The 20,840-nt window shown below is 37.5% G+C and overlaps 2 long non-coding RNA genes across 2 annotated transcripts; one reads left to right on the top strand and one right to left on the bottom strand.

Annotated features, from left to right (window-relative positions):
• Positions 1 to 9,739: 9,739 nt before the first annotated feature.
• Positions 9,740 to 11,234, top strand: LOC106449842. The gene is made up of 2 exons (XR_001289297.3): positions 9,740 to 10,848; positions 10,913 to 11,234. It is a non-coding gene; the product is annotated as an uncharacterized LOC106449842 (long non-coding RNA).
• A 1,031-nt stretch (positions 11,235 to 12,265) lies between these two features.
• LOC125588927 lies at positions 12,266 to 15,104 on the bottom strand. Its single transcript, XR_007325115.1, has 2 exons — positions 13,064 to 15,104; positions 12,266 to 12,573 (listed from the first exon to the last, which is right to left on the bottom strand). It is a non-coding gene; the product is annotated as an uncharacterized LOC125588927 (long non-coding RNA).
• Positions 15,105 to 20,840: the final 5,736 nt, after the last annotated feature.

Raw genomic sequence — 20,840 nt, forward strand, 5'->3', positions numbered from 1 at the left:
AAGTATTGTTCTGAGGGGCTGGTCGGTTAATACTTCCACCGAATGTGACTGGAAGTACAGGAGAAGCTTTCTTGCTGCTTTGACGACGGCCAGCGCCATCTTCTCCAAGGTCGGGTATCGCGTTTCTGGTCCCGTCATGCGCCTGCTGGTGTAGAAGATTGGCTTTTGTTTGCCGCGATCTTCTTTTATCAGAACACTGCTGACTGCTGCTTGTGACACTGCGACGTAAAGAGATAGAACGTCGCCAACATCTGGCTTGGCGAGTACAGGCGGCGTATTCAGATATTGTTTGAGTTGAGCGAATGCCTCCTCGCATTTTTCATCCCAGATAACCTTCTTGTTACCTCGTAGGAGATCGTAGAATGGCAGACACATGTTGGTGGATCTAAAGATGAACCGATTGAGTGCAGCAATCCTACCCGTGAGCCGTTGGACTTCTCTACTATTTTTTTGGACTTGGGAGGTTTAGGACCGCAGAGATCTGTTTCGGGTTGGCTTCGATTCCTCGTTGTGTTACTATGTAACCAAGGAATTCTCCTGAAGAGACTCCGAATGTGCACTTTGCTGGGTTTAGTTTCATTCCGTATTTGTTGAGAGTTTCGAAGCAATCTTGTAGATGGCTGAGGTGGTCGGCAGCGTGTTGCGATTTAACAAGCATGTCGTCGATGTATACTTACATGGTGACGCCCAGCTTTTCTGCGAACATTTGGTTCACAAGTCGTTGGTAAGTTGCTCCTGCGTTCTTCAGGCCGAATGGCATAACCTTATAGCAGTAGGTTCCCCTATCTGTGATAAAGGCCGTCTTCTCGCGGTCATCAGGGTATATCATGATCTGGTTGTATCCAGAGAAGGCATCCATAAACGTGAGCATCTCGTTTCCGGCTGTAGATTCGACTAAACGGTCGATATTGGGGAGAGGATAGCCGTCCTTCGGGCAGGCTTTATTTAAGTCAGTGAAGTCGACGCAAACGCGCCACTTCCCGTTCTTCTTTTTGACTACTACTGGGTTTGCTAACCATTCAGGGTAGCGTACCTCAGCGATTGAGCCAGCACCGAGTAACTGGTCAACCTCTTCGTTCACGGCTTTTGACCTATCGGCCCAAGCTTTCGTCTCTTTTGTCAGATGGGTTTGAAGGTCGGGTCGTCATTTGGCTCATGAGTCGTTATGGCTGGATCAATTCCTTTCATATCCGCCATGGACCACGCGAACGTAGACACATTCTTCTTGAGGAAGCTGAGAACTGATTGCTGCATATCCTCAGATAGATATGTGCCTATTCGTGCGGTCCGGCTAGGATCAGTGTCGTCAATAGGTATCTCGAGAACTTTGTCTTTTCGGGAACAAACCTTTGAGGTCAGAGGAGAGACAGAGTTAAAGGGTAGAGAGGAGCGTTGGAGCTTGACGGTGGTGACCAGTAATTCCCTAGCGGCCTTCTGATCCCCGCACAACGTTTTGATCTTGCCGTCTGTACCGGGGAACTTGATATACTGGTGATAAGTAGATGGAATTGCTTGCATCGAGTGTATCCAAGGGGTTCCAAGTATGGCATGGTAAGGTGCCTTTGTGCTTACGACAGCGAACTTGACTGTCCTAGTAACTCCACATGTGCGTACCGGAAGGCGGATTGTTCCCAGTATTGTTTCAGAAGATCCATTGAAGCCGGTTAACGTTCTGGAGGACGGTTTAATGTCGTCGAGGTCCACTCCCATCTTTTGCAGGGTTCCTCGTAAGATGAGGTCGACAGAGCTCCATCTATCAATAAGGACCTTGGTGACGTCGTACTCTCCAATTCCAAGGACGACAAGGAGGGAATCGTTGTGGGGAATGTGAATCCCTTCGGTGTCATCAGGCGAGAAAGTTATCGGTGGGTGACTTGGCGGCCTAATCGGCCACCTCTGCGAAGTCGCAACTTGCCGGCGGTAATCCTTGACAGAGCGAACAGAATTTCCGCAGGGAGGAGAACCGCCCATTATGACATTTAGTTTCTGTCTCGTTTCTACTCTCTTGGAATCTAAGAAGGTGCGTAGGTCGGCTGATACATTGTTGTAGTTTTTCGACAACGTAGCGTTGCTTGACGTCTTGGCTTGTTCCAACTGTCTTCTGAGGTCTGTGGGTTTCGAGCGATTAAGCAGAATGCGAAGATCGCATGCGCCGGCGTTGAGTTTATCTCGAAGGTTACCGTTGGAGCATTCCTGATGCTCTTTGGGGTCAAGGTCATCCATTGAGATTCGGCGAGATTTCTTTGCATCCAGCGTTAGCCGGAGATCACTATGCTTGAAACTGTTGTCGTCTTCGGACTCGAGATTTCGTTTCAGAACATCTCTCAGATCTCCGAATTTAGGTGTATCGTCATTCTCGTCGTCTGATGATAAGGTTTGCTGAGAGAGTATAACCTCAATGCCCCTGCGGTTAGCTGGATGTTCTTTGTCGGCCGAGGAGTCTTCCTCGCCGTCATACTTCGGAGTTTTATCCTCGTCTTGTTGCGTTTCGTTTTGGCGGCATTTGCCGGTAGCTTTGCGCTGGGCTCTTCTTTCTTTATTCTTGCTCCAGCTTTTACCGTTTTTGGGCTTAGCTTTTAGGGGTTCGAATTTGAAGTCGCCGCTTGCGAGAGACGAGAGGTAGTGTGCGTAGAGAGACTTGTACTCTGTTGTATCATGCCCTTTGACGTTGTGATATTTGCAATGTTTGGTGAGATCGACAGTTCTGGAAGGGCCTGCCGTTGAACCTGCTGCTGTTGCAGGTTGTGTCACGCAAACAGTATCGACTGGCTTATCAGACGAGTCGAGCTCTCTGACCCATTTGTTCCAACCTTCCCCGCGGACTACCAGAGTTGAAACCGGCACGTTATTCTCGTTGACGACATACATATATCCATCTTTGCGGCCGTTTTTATCGCTAGGAGTGTGCTGGTGCGGTTCTTGTCGCGTGTTGGCCTTTTTCGCCGCTGGAGCTTTTGGTGCGTTCATCTTGCTGAGGATTGCGTTAGTATCTTCTTCCATTCGAATAAAGTTATCAGAACGTGCGATTGCGTCTTGGAGCGACGTAGTTGGATTTTGGTATAAGTCTTCTCGAAACTTGGAGCGAACCCACAATGTGTTCCATAGTGCGTCAATGGCGATGCCGTCCGGGATTTCAATCGTCGAGACTACTGCCTTGAACTTCTCCATGTAGTCGCGGAGGCTCTGGTCTTTGGTTTGGTTGAGGTTCCACAGGCTGGAGGCAGTGGCGCTGCGCTTTGTGAACATAATATACGTCTTGAGGAAAGCCGCTGATAAGTCACAGAAGTTTCCGATTGAGTTCTCCTCTAACTCGGAAAACCAGGTTAGGGCTTGCTCATGGAGAGTCTCGACGAATAGTTGGCAGTAGCCTGCGTCCCTTTCTTCGTCGGAGAGTCGAACCCATGCCATCGCGATATTAAAAGCTGTCATGTGTTCTACCGGGTCTCCTCCAGGTTTGTACTCGGGTAGGCGCAGCTTCTCTATCTTCCTGAGTTGCACACTGGTAAGTGCACTGGTAAAAGGGGTGCACGATGTTGCTGCGAGTACGCTCTCGATTTGTGGAGCCGCACTAGTAGTCTGATGGATCTTCTCGCTCATTTGCTGGAAGCTGAGTTTGAGCTCGGCGATCTCGCTTATGGTTGCGAGATCTGAGCCTGCCGAGGGAGCATCGGCGAAAAGAGTTTCATTAGGTTCCGAGTCGTCTGAGATGTGGTCGCCTCCCGTCGCCGTAGGGTTAGTGTTGAAAAGGCGACGGCGTATCAGCTGGGGACGGCTCGTTTGGCCATCAGGAGCTGTGAGTGCCGCGACCAAAACAGCTAGTTGGTAGTTGGTCGTCTTTTGGACTTCGTCTTGTCGAGCAAGTCGAGCCATGACGGAGCTCATGAAATCTGCGGAGATGGGTGGCGCGGCTTCAGGCGTAGGGGTTGGTTCTCCGCCTGGAGCGCCGAAGGCGGCGTCGTCTTGAGCCATGTAGATCTAGAACGTTACTTTAGTCAACCCCACGGTGGGCGCCAATTGTTTGTACGGGATTCAGTCGATTAGGTTGAAAAAACTCGAAAATGGGATGACCAAAAACGTTTTATTAGGGGTTACAAGAGTGACAAGAGATCAAAGAAACAATCCGGAGCTGGAAGAGCGAGCCGGAAAAGATACAAAACGGTTCGGGGTAAAGGAATGACTTAAACCCTAGATCTAGCCGCCTAGTGTGTGTCCCCTTTGTTGTTGCCCTCTCTTCTCCTCTTATAGGCTTTCCTTCTTGCGTGCCCTAGATCCCGTCTCCTTCTGGGCCTTTTTGGTGAGAAGGCCGAATATATGGGCCTTGGTAGAACCCCCTCGGACCGTGCGCTTTTGTTCGGCTTACTCGACGGCTAGAGGCACTCTCGGACTGAGCCGACAGCTTTACTCGCTAAGCCAGATAAGCTCGCGGCTTATTGGGCTAGAGATCGTTATTCGATGGACCTTGTGGAGGGATGAAATCCATCTCCTACAATACTCTCGCTTGTCCGTTCTTGGTTTCATTGTGTCTCCACCCTCATCCGCCGCAGGGTTCTCTTTTCTAACCGTCATCACCGTTCAGTTTCTTCCGCTTCTTGGTGGGTCAACGCTCTGTAGTCAAAAGTTTTCTCTTTCTTTTTTCTTCAAGTTTCATGCTTATATGATACAAAGAAGATCCAACTATGTAATGATTTTTATATATGCATCCCTTGTCATGCTTCTTGCATCTATATTACTATATTAGGCAAGTCAAATTTTAAAAAATATTAATCATTTTTCATTTAATTATGAATTAAAAACAGTTTACAAAGTCTTATTTTTCTTTTTCCTGTTATTTTTCTTTTTCTTGAGATTCCACAATTCATCCATAATCAGATATATCTTGAAACTCGTTTTTATGCTAAAATTCTGTTGTTGTATGATCAAACAATCTAGTAAAAAGTGCTTTTTGGTTTCTTGTTTCAACTATCATATTTATTTACAATATAGTATATGTTTTAGATTTATGGAAAATTAGAGCATATATAAATTACAAATATATAAATTACAAATACATAAATTAAGTTTGTACACATAACAATCTATAGGCTTGAGTATTCTATGTATTTTGTATAATATTACATTACCTACCCTTGTTCAACCATAACCGTTTGATCATACATACATTTCTCCTCTCTTTTTCTATCCTTTATTTTTTCTTCATCTCCCCTCCCAATTTTATTTGATACTAGTGGTATGTCCGTGCTACGCGCGGGATAGTTGTTATTGTGCAGTCAAGTGAGTTGTATGTGTTTGGAATTGTTTGTGTTGATATTTGTGGGAACCGAAATTCGCACTGTCGATTTTCGTTTAAATAAGGAAACTAGGAAAACCCTAATTTCCCAGAGGACCCGAATATCTGCTAATTACCACACGTCAAGCAATCAGAACACGAGAATAACAACGATAAGAATAAGAAATCGAAAAAGAGAGCAAAGTAGATCTTATCACGAATCTGCGTATGAGCGTTTACAACAAGGTATAAGCCTGGGCTCGAGAGCTGTCGGCGAGATTCCTAGTTCTAGCAACCCTAAGACGGCTAAACCTAATTGAGTCGCAGCTCGAAATAACAAAAACGGAAAATTGCCTAAATTGCTCTAAGTGCTAAGTTTGCTCTCAAAAATCCTCTGCCATGCTCCTCGCCTAGGACTCCTTATATACTAGCTCCAAGGTCGGTTTACGCTTTTACTCTTCTGCCCTTAAGCCGTCATAGCATAAAAATGGAGATATTCAATTTTTTCCGATCTTCCAATTATCTTCAAAACTTCCGTATTTATCCACGGAAACTTGACATTTATCCTTCCTTGTGGACCAAGCGTAAACCGTGCTGCGGTTTACGGGCCTTTGGTTAAGAAATCGTAGGATGGGCCTCGAGTCGTGTTTTAGATCCCTTTGGGCCGTCTTCCGACTCGACACGTTTACTACGAATTCTTTTTGATAAAGAACGAACTTTCCGCGGTTTCTAATCCGCGAAGTTTGATAGAAGAATTTGAATAGCGGAAAACATGGACTGAGCTTGCTACGGTCTTCGGGAGATAGCATTCGAAGGTTTGACGAGAATGCATAGATTGATGTCGTATCGATGTTCGGAAAGGTTCAATCACTACACAGCGACTGAACTTCGGCTCGAGCCCGGTTGCTATGTAGCGACCGAGCGAGACGAACGCTTGGTCGCTACGTAGCGACCGAGCGGGACGATCGCTCGGTCGCTACGTAGCGACCGAGCGGGACGAGTGCTTGGTCGCTACGTAGCGACCGAGCGGGACGATCACTCGGTCGCTACGTAGCGACCGAGCTTTGGCTCGAGCTCGGTCGCTACGTAGCGGCCGAGCGGGACGATCAGGGAGAGACTCCAGAGGTCAACATCGGAAGTTTCTCTATCTATGAATACAGAGTATTGCTTGAGAAATTCCGATGCGAGCTGTCGGAAACTCCCGATGGTGTTAGGACGAAGGCGTGCGAACCATTCAAGTGCTTCTCCTTCCTGGTTTTCAACGAACAGGCGGCAGTAGCCGACATCCTTTTCGCCGTCCTTCAGTCTAGCTCTTCCCATCGCGATGTGGAAAGCCTGAAGGTGCGCTTTTGGATCGGCCGTACCATCGTACTTCGGTACTTTGATTTTTCCCGGATCGGACACCCTCATGTCCGAAATGCGATTGGTAAAAGGGGTCTTCCGAGCTCCTTCCAACAGTCGATCGATTTCGGGGGCAGCACTAGTAGCATGATGGATTTGAGACTTTACGGCCCTCACTTCTGCCGCAGTCTTGGTGATGTAGTCACGAAGATCGCGGATATCCGATGTCTCGTCAGTAGATTTCCGAGCCTGTCGGTGTTTACTGCGAATGAGCTCGGTTTGTCTTTCAGCCAGCTCCTCCTGTTCGTTCCAATAGGCGATTTCTTCCTCTTCCGTCATTGGTTTTTTGAACGGGGAGCCTTCCCGAGCAGATCGGCTTTTGGTCCTTCTCGGATGTCTGTCGACGTCTTCGTCGGTGTCGTTGGAAACATCGCTAGGATCCAGGTCAATGTGTTCGGCTTCGTTATCCTCCGAGTCCTTTGCAGGGGGCGGAAGACTTTCAGGGTTCCCCTTTTCGATGGGAGATTTCTCGCTAGGGTTTTGACAGGAAGGTCGTTCCCGCGCGACTCCTGATCTGGCGAGTGGGGTAGCGAAGTCGAGCCTTTTCCCGTGGATTTTGGTGGTTTCGCGGGGGCGGATTGCTTGGGTCCTTGCCGTTAAGGTTTCAACCTGTTGGGTCAAGGTATTCACGAGCTTATCCTGTTCTTCCGACCTTTTCTCATAGGTGGCGAACATCTTTTTAAACTCCTCGAGCATCGCGGCGTTGGCTTGTGCGTTGGCCGCGGATACGTCCACTACTGGAGTGTGGAGATCGGTGCCGCTGCCTCCGTTAAGAGGAGTTTGCACGTTATCCGCGTTGTTAGTTGACATGTCTGATCGAGAGTGATGTGGCTTTTGCGGGTTAGATTGTTCCGTATCCCCCTCCTTCTAGCGCCAAACTGTGGGAACCGAAATTCGCACTGTCGATTTCCGTTTAAATAAAGAAACTAGGAAAACCCTAATTTCCCAGAGGACCCGGATATCTGCTAATTACCACACGTCAAGCAATCAGAACACGAGAATAACAACGATAAGAATAAGAAATCGAAAAAGAGAGCAAAGTAGATCTTATTCCGAATCTGCGTATGAGCGTTTACAACAAGGTATAAGCCTGGGCTCGAGAGCTGTCAGCGAGATTCATAGTTCTAACAACCCTAAGACGGCTAAACCTAATTGATTCGCAGCTCGAAATAACAAAAACGGAAAATTGCCTAAATTTCTCTAAGTGCTAAGTTTGCTCTCAAAAATCCTCTGCCATGCTCCTTGCCTAGGACTCCTTATATACTAGCTCCAAGGTCGGTTTACGCTTTTACTCTTCTGCCCTTAAGCCGTCATAGCATAAAAATGGAGATATTCCATTTTTCCCGATCTTCCAATTATCTTCAAAACTTCCGTATTTATCCGCGGAAACTTGACATTTATCCTTCCTTGTGGACCAAGCGTAAACCGTGCTGCGGTTTACGGGCTTTTGGTTAAGAAATTGTAGGATGGGCCTCGAGTCGTGTTTTAGATCCCTTTGGGCCGTCTTCCGACTCGACACGTTTACTACAAATTCTTTTTGATAAAGAACGAACTTTCCGCGGTTTCTAATCCGCGAAGTTTGATCGATGAATTTGAATAGCGGAAAACATGGACTGAGCTTGCTACGGTCTTCGGGAGATAGCATTCGATGGTTTGACGAGAATGCATGGATTGATGTCGTATCGATGTTCGGAAAGGTTCAATCGCTACACAACGACTGAACTTCAGCTCGAGCCCGGTCGCTACGTAGCGACCGAGCTTTGGCTCGAGCTCGGTCGCTACGTAGCGACCGAGCGGGACGAGTGCTCGGTCGCTACGTAGCGACCGAGCTTTGGCTCAAGCTCTGTCGCTATGTAGCGACCGAGCTTTGACTCGAGCTCGGTCGCTTCGTAGCGACCGAGCTTTGGCTCGGACTTGGTTGCTATGCAGCGACCGGACAGCGTGTATGCGTGGTAATTACGCAACGGTCGAGCTTGGTTAGTTTGGTTTGAATCTTCAAGGATACTTCTTCGTAAAAACTTCGTGTTTTGGTTATATTATACGAAAGTTACATCTTCCTTTTTACTATCTCTTTCGAAAATACGATCTCCGAGGATTTTCGGGTGGTAATTTTGTCGTAACCGTTTTTGACCCCAACAATATTGTCACTTTCAATTTTGATTATCTGGCTCTAAAATTGTGGTGAGTTTTTCTGGCTAGTTTAGTAGAACTTATTAATGTTTTTGACATATGTATGTAATGGTGACTTGTTCATGTGATAGATGTAAACACGTTGATTGTGCGTAAAATTTAGTAAATTATTTGGTCCACTTATATTTTTGGAATGCCATTGCATTATTTATGAAAAAGTCAGTTTTGATTTTTCAATTTTATAAAACAAACAGATTTCTTAAGAACCATTATTAGCTTTATTGTTGGTTTAATTAAATTCAACATAATGTTTATGATGTGATAAAAACATGTTTTAACTTTCATACTACAATTTTGTGAATGGCATGAGATAACTTTATAATCATTTAAGATAAAAGAGTTTTATAGCATCACATACCAAACGAAGAGAGAAAGTGTTTTCTTTCATGTAACATAGTAAATAGTCTGTTAAACTCAAAGGTACAATAATAAACTTAATGGAGAATATAAAATTCATGTTTTCTCTTAAATTTCTAAATATGGTAAATTTTATAATATTTAGATTTTTTGATGATGTGTCAATTTGTGTTTCTTTACTTGATGATGTGTTTCCATGAGAAAAAAAAAATATTCTACTTTCCTAATAGAAATATATTTATTAGAATTTATTATTTTCTTAAAAAAAATTGTGATTTGATTATGTAATAATTACTATTGTCCTTTTCTTTCAGTTATCATGTGAATATTTTAAATTTGAGCCTCGTAACCAAAAAAGAAAAAAAAACTATCCATGATATATATATATATATATTTTTTTTTTATTATTTCCATTTGTTGGTTTTAATGAAACATCAAAAAATAATATAGTGAATGGATTTTCTTTTTCTCGTTCTTTTTAATATTTTAGTTTTTTGTTGTTTTATATTTTTGGGTTAGATCATGTTAAAATTTCAATAAAGTTTTAGTTTTAATAAAAATTTTCACCAAATTCAAGTTCTATAATATATTTTTTAGAGAAAAAAAGCTAAGGATTTATTTGTTATATCTCCACTGCCCTCTCTAGCTATAATAGAAGATTGTGAGATGAAAGATAAGCAGAGACTTGTCTTCGTGTTCATAAATATAGTAGTGTAAAAAATTGGTGAGGAGACATGGAAGCTAGAAGGAAGAGGAATTCGTCAATTGCTAATCTGCTATGACTAATGCTGTCTTTAAGAAAAAAAACTATTTAATTGCGGAGGAGTGGAGGGTTGGAGTTAATTCAGGCGGTAGAAGAAAAAGAAGTGATACGAATATGATAGCAAGACATGAAAAGTTTTGGGTGATTGGCTCTTGCTCTATTTTAAAGATGGTTTAGGCTATAAGAGATTAGAACGATGTAGGTCTTCATCGCATCTAGAACATTTTCTTTCATGTAACATCTATCTATATATATAAAGTTGGATTGCCTCTCTCCTCATGCATCCACCTTAGCAAGGAAGGAGGGGCATTTTTAGACACGTGGCAAGTGAATAATCATGTGTTTTTGTTTGATTTCTTCCTTTGGTGTGCTGGGCTTTTCTTTGGTCATTTCTAAAAAAATTGTAGATTTTTGGAGATTGGGTTTTTTCTAAAGGTTATGTTCAGGCCCAGCAAGTAGGGTTGTGTCGTCTTCCTATCTTCGACATTCATAGCTCTGCTCGCTGAACAAATCACCGTAACGTCTCCTGATAGCATTAAAACATATTTTAATCTGATCTTTAACACGATTGCCCCATTATTTCATCTCTCAAGCATTCAATCAACCTCATCATCTCCCATAGTAACCGACGGAAGCTCGGAATATAAATCTCCAATCTCCAGCGATGAACAGCACAGAATCAACCAAATCAAGAAGAACAGTCTCTGCTAATTACCACGACCGTCTCCTATAAACTGCTAATAAAAGACATATATCTGCTAATTCATATCTTGTATTCTATTTTAGCCAGGCTGTTGTCATCCCACTTCTTCGTTTCTCATAGGAGCGTAATGTGAAGAAAGAAGGTGATTCTCTGCTACTGGAAGATAAGGTAATTGATATAGTGATCATGTTCTGGTATTACTACCCATGATCAAATTCACACCCATATACAGTGTCTCCAATCGGGCATAAAGATGCATACAAGATTTTGAGTGCGCAAGGAAAGCAAAATCAGTTGAAACCTCATCATAGCACGTACAAAATTTTATTGGGGAATCTGATGACGACTTGCTAGAGACGATAGTTTAAGAAGCATTGTTGACTCTTCAACCAATAATAATGTGATTATTTCTCTTTTTTTTTTTTGTAAAACTTCTTTTTGTAACACCAATTATTTTTCATTTATCTCTGTCTTTCTCTGTGTATTTGAAACGATGATGAAGTCTACAAGGCACAGTGAGACATAGGATTCACTCGCTCTGTGCCCAAACTATATCCAGATGTTCTAGAACTATTTAGTTCCATGAAACTATGATGAAGTCTACAAGACACAGTAGATCTGCCGTAGAGAAGCCTTTGACTGCTTCTTTGTAGCTCCATTTTTATTTTACATTGCTTTAGTCTCCTTAGTTTGCATCACCATTTACAAGTTTTGTGTCTTCACCAAATTTTAAGCTGCCAAAATATTTTCAAGATTCTATGTTCCTTTATTTTGTCAGCTCAACATTTTCTGATTCTTGGCTCTGTCATGGATGTCCATGATTGTTCTAAGTATTGATATTAACAAGATCTGTTTGTAACTCAATTTTCATTTGTTTTTTTTTTAAATTGTACTCCATACCTATGGTGTCATGCTTGTGTTCGACACTGCAAAGTGCTTATGGTATCAGAATGACTGTTCTTTCATGATGAGATATTTGTTAACATGAGTCCCATTATCTCTGTTAGTTAAATTGGAACTTGGACAGTGAACCATATGGAAAAAAACCCAACGAAACTTTCACTGTTGTTATATAACTTTAGGTGCCTGACATATTTAAATACCAAAAGTTCAAAACTAATTCAGCCGAGCATAAGAGATTCAAAGATGCAACATCTCACGTGCCTACGTTATAGGTTTTTTTAAATTTGAATAATATAATATTTTCTTGGCCTTCACATGAATTGAACAAATGTTCTTTCGTAACGATCAACGTTGAATGCCGCTCCTGTAACGTATGAGGCTATTATTTAATCAGCCTAATTAACAATCTCATTTAATCCACTAGAAGGAAGGATTGGACCGCAGATTACTGTAAATTTCATTAAGAATCTGAAATGCTTTTAGGATTTAATGTCTCTTTGTGGGACAGCTCACTCTGCTTTATAAGCTTTTAGTGAGAGGTCTTTTGGTTATTGTGATTTTAGCCATGGCTCGGTTAGGGTGTACCGGTTTATGTTTGTTGTAATTTGAGCTGTTATAGTTTAGCATAAGAAGCTTAAAACCTTTATCATTTCTGTGATACGAAAATAAAATATGTTTGCTCTGAAACAGTAAACTAAATGTCATTTCAGTGATAAGGTTTGCTCATAAAAGACAAGAGTGTTCTTTCATCATCGCTTATGAAGTTACAAAAATGAAATGTGTTACAAGTATGAATTTGATTTGGCATCTAAAGCTTCTCTTCCTCTCTCTATCTTTATCACCGCCGTAGGTTGCCGGTGTCCACTTTCTCCTCATGGCTTACTGATCATCAGGACCAGCGAGGAGAATTACCACATCAGTCTCTATGGAAACTGTTGAAGAAGTATGGTCATGTAATGCTACTGAAATTAACAATTATAATTTCCTCCCCTGAAACAGAAAAACAAGTTCTTAGAGATCATGACCTCTATTGTTGTAGCAGTCCAAGCATATATATTCATAACTCCAGTTATTTTTCTTCCTTTGATTCTTAGTTAGTTCTTGACTTTCTTCAGAAAGGTATACTAAAAAGGCTTACTTTTACAGTACTTCCCCTCCCACTCCTCCAAAGTTACAGATCAAATCTACAACTATAAATAAAGGTGTTACTTTTACAGAACTCATCACTCTCTCTAAAACCATCTCCAATTGTTTCTCTCTATTTACATTAGTTGAAGTTGTTGGGTACTTAGGAAAGTTTAGTATAGATAAATATATAAATAAGTAACGTTAAGCAAATTATATTATTTTCTTGGAAGAAATTATCGTCAAACTATATGACATTGTTAATATTATTTTTCTAATTTGTCACAATTGGCTTTGTTCATTTATAATGTATTATTGCAAAAGGACTCAGCTAAAAAAGGACGAGGAGGCTAACCTTTCAATTGCCATCGAACATAGAGATTTGCTGCAACTTTAAAAGCTGGATTTAGTCCACTGTTTGGTCTCCTCTGCAAATGCTTTGACCTTTCTAGCTGTTGCTGATGCAATAACTCTGTTTTTTTCGTTTCTGGTTTTGTTACCTTAAGAGTTTAGGGTAACCATGTATGTGGTTTTGTCATGGAATCACTTGGAATGGTTTCAAATGCAAATTTCAAAACTAAACGTGTAGCAACAAAACAAGAGAGTTTGAGGTTGATGAAAATAAGAAAGATTTTGGCTACTGAAAGTTATGGACATCCCACATCTCTGTCTTTTCTGGCCCACTCAATGAGATAAGCTTCTTAATAGATAAAATCATAAGGATAAGTTCATTTATGAGTAAAACTCTGCCAAACCGAATTATATGGAATGAAATTTCTATATTATTGTTCACAATTTTGTTTTCACAATTTGGCATGGCCGTTTATATGCTAAATGATTAATCTGTTATACTAAAATCAAAAGACCCAATGTGAAAACAATTTTAACTGAATTTATAAGTTCAGAATATGACACGGTAGTAGATAACTAACACTTTTACATTGAGTGATATCACTACAACAAAATCACCTTTTACAGAAGTGGTTTTATGTAGTTCTCAGAAGAAATTTATGTGCAAAACAATATATTTCCACAACGCTGAAGAGTTGTATATGCTAAATAGAAATTCCAGTAGCTTTTAAATAACTTTCATCTTAGTTAGCGCGAAAAACTGTTTTAATATTTTTTTTAATGATATCACTCACTTCATAGCTATGTACAAAAAAATTTCCACATAGAGCCGGTTAATAAATACTTTAATCCTCTAACAAAGTTATTCCATCACTATTATATATTCATACATTAAAACAATTGTTTGTAGGTGTTTTGTTCAAGTACTATATACAAAGAAAACGGTCTGTCATTATTTTCCATAAATACACCCTCTATTAATCGCCATACAAAAAAAGTTTCAAATAAGAGAAAATGTTTCAAATAACAACAGAGGCTTGAAGATATTTTCAACACCTACTCTCTCACAACTAAACGATTGAAACTCCTAAATGTTAATATTTTTAAATACTTGGCTCTCTACTTTGCTGCATAGGAACTCCTCTGATCATTACCAAATGGCAAAGAAGAAACCTCGACAAAGTGATGTCAGGAAAACAGTGCCTTATGCTGGACTCAACGCTCGAGCTTTGAAAGGATCTTTCACCATCAAACCCCAACCATCCCAAGGTGAGCTATCTTGCTAAGCAAGCAACTTAGATCATAACTAATTTTTTCCTCTCTAACAAATATCACAACACATGTGTTGATGGAAGACATCCATGGTTAAACAAGCCGGCTACATCCCACAAACTCTCACGCAACTCAGTAACTACCCAAACAGAACCCATAACTACGCATTAAATATACACAATTACTCTCACATAGCCAAATTTCACAAACCTATATCGATAAGTTCTATGTTAAACAATAAATACCAAATCATATACAAAGTTATATAAACATTCCTCCCCATCACACCACATTAAACCTATCAACTGAAAACATCATCACCGCACGACAAACACAAACAAACGCACGCATTCCTCCAATACGTGACAAAACAACCAAGCTCCACCATAATTTACAGTATAAGGTAAAAAATGAAACAACAACACACACAATGGTCAATACAAAACAATTAAACAACTTCAAAATAAACATTTAATTTTTAAGTGTTTTATAAAATTAAATAATTTTATTGTAATCTCACCCGCCTGTAGGGCGGGCCTACCACTAGTAGTAAATAGTCTGCTAAAGTTTAGAATTGAAGAAATGTTAAACTCAAAGGTACAATAATGAACTTAATGAAGAATATGAAATTCAGGTTTCATGTTAAATTTCTAAACATGGTAAATTTTATAATATTTAGATTTTTTGATGATGTGTCAATTTTTGATTCTTTACTTGATGATGTGTTTCCATGAGAAAAAACAATATTCTACTCTCCTAATAAAAATATATTTATTAGAATTTATTACTTTCTTAAAAAAATTGTTGTGTTTTTCTTTCTGTTATCATGTGAATATTTTAAATTTTACCTTGGTAACCACAAAAGAAAAAAAAAACTATCCATGATATATATATTTTTTTTTTGTTTCCATTGGTTGGTTTTGATGAAACGTTAAAAAAAATTATAGTGAATGGATTTTCTTTTTCTCGTTCTTATTAATATTTTTTAGTATTTTGTTGTTTTATATTTTGGGTTAGATCATGTTAAAATTTCAATCAATTTTTATTTTTAATCATTTTTTTTCACCAAATTCAAGTTCTATAATGTATTTTTTAGAGAAAAAAACTATTGATTTATTTGTTATATCTCCACTGCCCTTTCTAGCTATAATAGAAGATTGCGAGATGAAAGATGAGCAGAAACTTGTCTTCGTGTTCATAAATATAGTAATGTAAAAAATTGGTGAGGAAACATGGAAGCTGGAAGGATGAGGAATTCGTCAATTGCTAATCTGCTATTACTGATGATGTCATTAAGAAAAAGCTATTTATTTCCGAGGAGTGGAGGGTTGAAGTTAATTCAGGCGGTTGAAGAAAAAGAAGTGATATGAATATGATAGCAAGTCATGAAAGGTTTTGGGTGATTGGCTATTGCCCTATTTTAAATATGGTTTAGACTATAAGAGATTAGAACGGTGTAGGTCTTCATCACATCCAGAATATTTTCTTTCATGTAACATAGTAAATAGTCTGATAAAGTTTCGAATTGAAGAAATGTTAAACTCAAAGGTACAATAATGAACTTAATGGAGAATATAAAATTCAGATTTTCTGTTAAATTTCTAAATATGGTAAATTTTATAATATTTAGATTTTTTTTATGATGTGTCAATTTGTGATTCTTTACTTGATGATGTGTTTACATGAGAAAAACAATATTCTAGTTTCTTAATAGAAATATATTTATTAGAATTTACTACTTTCTTAAAAAAATTGTGATTTAATTATGTAATAATTACTGTTGTGTATTTTTTCAGTTATCATGTGAATATTTTAAATTTGAGCTTGGTAACCACAAAAAAAAACACTATCCATGATATATATATATATATATATATATATATATATATATATATATATATATATTTTTTTTTATTATTTCCATTGGTTGGTTTTGATGAAACGTCAAAAAAGAATATAGTGAATGGACTTTCTTTTTCTCGTTCTTATTAATATTTTTTTAGTTTTTTGTTATTTTATATTTTAGGTTAGATCACGTTAAAATTTCAATCAATTTTTATTTTTAAACAATTTTTTTACCAAATTCAAGTTCTATAATGTATATTTTAAAGAAAAAAACTGTTGATTTATTTGTTTTATCTCCACTGCCCTCTCTAGCTATAGTAGAAGATTGTGAGATGAAAAATGAGCAGAGAGACTTGTCTTCATGTTCATAAATATAATAGTGTAAAAAATTGGTGAGGAAACATGGAAGATGGAAGGATGAAGAATTCGTCAATTGCTAATCTGCTATGACTGATGTTGTCATTAAGAAAAAAAAACTATTTAATTGCCGAGGAGTGGAGGGTTGGAGTTAATTCAGGCGATAGAAGAAAAAGAAGTAATACGAATATGATAGCAAGTCATGAAAGGTTTTGGGTGATTGGCTCTTGCCCTATTTTAAAGATGGTTTAGACTATAAGAGATTAGAACGGTGTAGGTCTTCATCATATCCAGAACATTTTCTTTCATGTAACATAGTAAATAGTCTGATAAAGTTTAGAATTGAAGAAATGTTAAACTCAAAGGTACAATAATGAACTTAATGAAGAATATGAAATTCAGGTTTCATGTTAAATTTCTAAACATGGTAAATTTTATAATATTTAGATTTTTTGATGATGTGTCAATTTGTGATTCTTTACTTGATGATGTGTTTCCATGAGAAAAAACAATATTCTACTCTCCTAATAAAAATATATTTATTAGAATTTATTACTTTCTTAAAAAAATGTTGTGTTTTTCTTTCTGTTATCATGTGAATATTTTAAATTTTACCTTGGTAACCACAAAAGAAAAAAAAAACTATCCATGATATATATATATTTTTTTTTTTGTTTCCATTGGTTGGTTTTGATGAAACGTTAAAAAAAATTATAGTGAATGTATTTTCTTTTTCTCGTTCTTATTAATATTTTTTAGTATTTTGTTGTTTTATATTTTGGGTTAGATCATGTTAAAATTTCAATCAATTTTTATTTTTAATCAATTTTTTTTCACCAAATTCAAGTTCTATAATTTATTTTTTAGTAAAAAAACTATTGATTTATTTGTTATATCTCCACTGCCCTTTCTAACTATAATAGAAGATTGCGAGATGAAAGATGAGCAGAAACTTGTCTTCGTGTTCATAAATATAGTAATGTAAAAAATTGGTGAGGAAACATGGAAGCTGGAAGGATGAGGAATTCGTCAATTGCTAATCTGCTATTACTGATGCTGTCATTAAGAAAAAGCTATTTAATTTCCAAGGAGTGGAGGGTTGAAGTTAATTCAGGCGGTTGAAGAAAAAGAAGTGATATGAATATGATAGCAAGTCATGAAAGGTTTTGGGTGATTGGCTATTGCCCTATTTTAAATATGGTTTAGACTACAAGAGATTAAAATGGTGTAGGTCTTCATCACATCCAGAATATTTTCTTTCATGTAACATAGTAAATAGTCTGATAAAGTTTAGAATTGAAAAAATGTTAAACTCAAAGGTACAATAATGAACTTAATGGAGAATATAAAATTCAGGTTTTCTGTTAAATTTCTAAATATGGTAAATTTTATAATATTTAGATTTTTTTATGATGTGTCAATTTGTGATTCTTTACTTGATGATGTGTTTCCATAAGAAAAACAATATTCTACTTTCCTAATAGAAATATATTTATTAGAATTTATTACTTTCTTAAAAAATTGTGATTTGATTATGTAATAATTACTGTTGTGTTTTTTTTTTCAGTTATCATGTGAATATTTTAAATTTGAGCTTGGTAACCACAAAAGAAAAACACTATCCATGATATATATATATATATATATATATATATATATATATATATTTTTTTTTATTTCCATTGGTTGGTTTTGATGAAACGTCAAAAAAGAATATAGCGAATGGACTTTCTTTTTCTCGTTCTTATTAATATTTTTTAGTTTTTTGTTATTTTATATTTTAGGTTAGATCATGTTAAAATTTCAATCAATTTTTATTTTTAAACAATTTTTTTTACCAAATTCAAGTTCTATAATGTATATTTTAGAGAAAAAAAACTATTGATTTATTTGTTATATCTCCACTGCCCTCTCTAGCTATAGTAGAAGATTGCGAGATGAAAAATGAGCAGAGAGACTTGTCTTCGTGTTCATAAATATAATAGTGTAAAAAATTGGTGAGGAAACATGGAAGGTGGAAGGATGAAGAATTCGTCAATTGCTAATCTGCTATGACTGATGTTGTCATTAAGAAAAAAAAACTATTTAATTGCCGAGGAGTGGAGGGTTGGTGTTAATTCAGGCGATAGAAGAAAAAGAAGTAATACGAATATGATTGCAAGTCATGAAAGGTTTTGGGTGATTGGCTCTTGCCCTATTTTAAAGATGGTTTAGACTATAAGAGATTAGAACGGTGTAGGTCTTCATCATATCCAAAACATTTTCTTTCATGTAACATAGTAAATAGTCTGATAAAGTTTAGAATTGAAGAAATGTTAAACTCAAAGGTACAATAATAAACTTAAAGGAGAATATAAAATTCATGTTTTCTGTTAAATTTCTAAATATGGTCAATTTTATAATATTTGGATTTTTGTTGATGTGTCAATTTGTGATTCTTTATTTGATGATGTGTCAATTTGTGATTTTTTACTTGATGATGTTTTCCATAGAAAAACAATATTCTACTTTCCTAATAGAAATATATTTATTAGAATTTATTACTCTTTTACAAAAATTGTGATTTGATTATGTAATAATTACTGTTGTGTTTTTATTTTATTTATCATGTGAATATTTTAAATTGGAGCTTGGTAACCGCAAAAGAAAAAAAACTATCCATGATATATATATATATATATATATATATATATATATTTCCATTGATTGGTTTTGATGAAACGTAAAAAAAGAATATAGGGAATGGATTTTCTTTTTTTCGTTCTTATTAATATTTTTTAGTTTTTTGTTGTTTTATATTTTGGGTTAGATCATGTTACAATTTCAGTAAATTTTTTATTTTTAATCAATTTTTTTCACCAAATTCAAGTTGTATAATGTATTTTTAGAGAGAAAAACTATTGATTTATTTGTTATATCTCCACTGCCCTCTCTAGCTATAATAGAAGATTGCGAGATGAAAGATGAGCAGAGACTTGTGTTCGTGTTCATAAATATAGTAGTGTAAAAAATTGTTGAGGAAACATGGAAGCTTGAAGGGTGAGAATTCGTCAATTGCTAATCTGTTGTGACTGATACTGTCATTAAGAAAAAAACTATTTAATTGTCGAGGAGTGGATGGTTGGAGTTAATTCAGGCGGTTGAAGAAAAAGAAGTGATATGAATGTGATAGCAAGTCATGAAAAGTTTTGAGTGATTGGCTCTTGCCCTATTTTAAAGATGATTTAGGCTATAAGAGATTAGAACGGTATAGGTCTTCATCACATCCAAAACATTTATTTATAGGTCGAGCTTGTATCTGTTACAGATGTGAATCTGAATAAATGAGACGGAGTGGGAGGAGAGGTGGGTGAAGTTTAATGATTGAATTAAAGCAAAAATTTATGTAAGGGAGAAACGTTACAGACAATGTCATCGGAGAAGATGGCTTACGATTAGTTACGGCGTCAAACTGGAGAAGAGCGTACAACTAAACCTAAACACCATGCTGGCCAGAAAGATTAAAGTATTAAAGCCCAATGAATAAATAGAAATCTTGGCTACTCCTCTGCGAGTTAGAAACACAGAAAAAATAAAAGAAACTCCGCGAATTAGAAGCAAAAGGAAAAAGAAGAAGCTCACTCTCTGCTCGACATGTGTCGCAAAATGAGGGTAGGAGGGATGACGTGGCGCATTGTGGAGAGTTTCTCTTCTACTTTATTATTATAGATAGATAGATGTATCTTGTGTATCATATATAATTCAACCAAATAATTATGTTTTCAAAAACATACAGATTTTTCTACACATTTATAACTTGAAAATTTTTAAAACGGATTTTCAAAAACTGTCGGACAAAATATTGTACTATACTATATTTGAATCATATTAAAATATAATAGTACATCTGATTTAACGTATATTCAAACAATGTTTTGTTAAAACTTAGGTATATTATTCTATTTTACCGCAATTCTCTCTCTCTCTCTCTCTCTCTCTCTCTCTCTCTCTCTCTCTCTCTCTCTCTCTCTCTCTCTCTCTCTCTCTCTCTCTCTCTCTCTCTCTCTCTCTCTCTCTCTCTCTCGCGGTAGCATAGACTTTTATGTTCTGCTGCCCCTTGTTCTCTTCCATCAATTTTGGTAACAATTCCACTGACTCTTCTATAAATCATGTCCTCCTCCTCCTCCTCTTTTTTTGGTGTTCATTCCTCAATTACTCATGTTTGTCTTTTACGCGGCGAGTCAAATTGGTTGTGGTCATTGAAAAAGGAATTTCTAAAGCAATGCGTCGTATTTATTAGACCATCATTAACTCATTCTCTTAACTGG

The sequence above is a fragment of the Brassica napus genome, chromosome C6 (assembly GCF_020379485.1).
Source record: "Brassica napus cultivar Da-Ae chromosome C6, Da-Ae, whole genome shotgun sequence".
Lineage (NCBI taxonomy): Eukaryota > Viridiplantae > Streptophyta > Magnoliopsida > Brassicales > Brassicaceae > Brassica > Brassica napus.